Raw genomic sequence first — 2,609 nt, 5'->3', positions numbered from 1 at the left:
ACAAAAGCCATTACAGAGTGATAAAACGGCGGATCCTGCTGATATATAGCGAATAATAAGTTTCAATATTGCACATCATCAAGCAGTACACGTCTTTCCTTGAACAATTTTCATTCAAGCCATGATCTAAATGCATTCAAGCAAAGAAATGGCCTGGCAATAGGTATCGATGGACACATCGGTCCCGCTTTTCCCACATCTGGGATGTGATCTGTTGCATTTTGTATGCGTGCTCCTATAATCTATATATGCTAGCTCTGGACCGGGCGCGGGGATAAAGTTTGTGGCCTACTCTTTGCAAGGGGGTGCATCGACTATGAAGGGGTAAATAACCAGGAAGGGGAATAAACTTCCGAGGGATTGTGTAAATTGCGACCCTCGCCAGTCTCTACTAGCAAAGATTAGCCACCACTCGGGAAATTCGCTATACAACCGAGTCCAGGATCTAGTCCAGTCCAGTCTCAGTCGCGCCTCGAATTTGCTCGAAGTGTACGCATAGCGTCCGGTTCGTCGGACGGTAATTGACGACGACAAACGCATTTCAATTGGATGGTCGAGCCGATGTTACTCAAGTGTTAAAATCGGTAATGATTGGTGTTAATTGTGCTGCAGGGAGTTTGAACCCATGAGTTTGCGGATTGTCACTCGCCACTCGACTTGCGAATTGAGTACGCTACGAAAAATTCGTCCCGTGCATTTTTCAAGAAATATAATTCCTAAAAATATGTTTTTCCTGAATGGCATCTGTGAAGAAAGCAGCCAAGAGACCGACCGAAATTCACCACCTTCAGGTAAATGTTATTATTTTATCTCCTTTCTTTTCACTTATTTTATGCTAATCAGATTTTGTCGTCTGCTCCAAAAATATTTTTGGTTAGAAACGTATTAGCTTAAAACAAGGTTTTTAAAAAGTTATATGAAGATTTTCTGTTCGAAAGATAGTAATGTTGAATTTGCTTCTGCGATTTATTTTTCAAGAGATAATTGCCCTAGTATTTGATTTCAGAGTGAGTAAATAAGTTGTGAGGTTAACTCGTGACACGCATTGCTCGTGACGTGTGACATGTCGAGTCGTCATTATTTAAGTTGTAATCATTATAATATTTAGGCTGTTAACAAAATATTAAGAATAGGTTTTTCATATCGACAGTAGAAAAGTATCGCATCGTTATTCTTTGTACAAATGGTCATTGCAATTGTCAGTGTCAGTTGATATAATTTATTTGCGAGTCGTTTATCGTGTTGTCAAATCGGAGAAGTAATAGATGAACGTTTATTATTATTATTGTGTTGTGAGAAACATTTCGTTTTGAAAGTAAAGTTTTTATTATGTTTAAAGACTGAATATTCTTTTAGTTCATAAACTTTGAGATTAAGTTTTTTGACTCATTATCTCCAAAAGTTGTTTTTTAATTTTTTGAAGAAAACCAGTTCTGGGGATTTCCGAGAGCTTTTATATTGAATCTTGTGGATATATGCAGTTAATTTTTATTCTTGGTCTGCATGTGATAAATTTTTCCAATCGACATTTTTAAAAGTTATTGTAAGAGTGATTTTTTATCAGAATTTAAAACAAGTCTGATTTTGTTAAATGAATATTTTATTTGATTGTCAGAATTAGATTTCAAAATTATATTCAAATAATGGACTTGGACAAAATGATCTTGAAAATGCATTCCTATGGTCACGTGATTATATGTTTATAATTTTAATGTTATTTTTTAATTTATGACACGTGTCTATTTATTATTGATTTTTATTTATTATTTAAAAAGTAAATATAAGTGAAATTGAACAAAAATTTTTTAAAAGTTTTTTTTTACATAAAGAGTTCTTCTAGTATTACGTAAAGACTTATAAGGTCACTTTGCTCCTCCCCCACCCCACTCCCCTTATGCAAGCATGAGTAAAAATTTCCAATATACTTCCTCAATATTACTTAAGATTTATGTGACCCCTCCGTATTTTTTTCGCTGATTTCAAATTTTCAGAAATGAAAGTGAAAAACACTTTTATTAAGAACTGTTATGAATATTTTTAATGAAGCCTCTTCTGTAAACTGATTTGAATGATTTTATTAGACGATGCGAAATCTTGCAGGAGATTTTAAATGACCCTTCCCCCCATGTTAGAAACAGTAAGTAAGTACGACCCCATCCTGTGCGTAGTGCTTACGTAGTAGGTAACGTCACAAATAATTTTAAAAAGCTTGCATAGGTTTTTCTGACAGAAATTGTATCATTTTGAAAGATTTAAAACAAAATTCCTAAGTTTTTGAATACCTGTGTTCGCTTAAATGTGTAAGGTGTCGTAGAAAACCCTATGTACTTGAATTTACGAACGTTCATTTGAACGAAATTAAAAAAAATTATTTTTCAATTTTTTTTTTGCCTAAATCAATTAGGACGGCAAAAAAAATATTCTGTCGGAAAGAATTGTCGAATAAAAGTTTTTTTAAGGGGTTACCTACCTTTACACATCACCCACTATTTAGACCTGCCTAATGGAAGTTTGATTGTCGATATTTGAAAATATAAAGACGTCCAAAATTCTCTTTTTTTAATTCAATAATTATAGAGTGGTTGAGAAAGTTCGGCAAGACCCCTAAA

General features: G+C 33.8%; 1 protein-coding gene across 10 annotated transcripts in view; it reads left to right on the top strand.

Annotated features, from left to right (window-relative positions):
• The first annotated feature begins 304 nt into the window (after positions 1–304).
• LOC117168887 (transient receptor potential cation channel trpm) overlaps positions 305–2,609 on the top strand; it is a 102,790-nt gene continuing 100,485 nt past the window's right edge. For all 10 annotated transcript variants that reach the window (XR_004466575.1, XR_004466572.1, XR_004466574.1 and 7 more), the window contains exon 1: positions 305–791. The gene's annotated coding sequence lies outside the window, so the exon portion shown is untranslated. The remainder of the gene's footprint in view (positions 792–2,609) is intronic.

The sequence above is a fragment of the Belonocnema kinseyi genome, chromosome 3 (assembly GCF_010883055.1).
Source record: "Belonocnema kinseyi isolate 2016_QV_RU_SX_M_011 chromosome 3, B_treatae_v1, whole genome shotgun sequence".
NCBI classification, from domain to species: domain Eukaryota; kingdom Metazoa; phylum Arthropoda; class Insecta; order Hymenoptera; family Cynipidae; genus Belonocnema; species Belonocnema kinseyi.
This window is presented reverse-complemented; position numbering and strand designations above follow the sequence as displayed.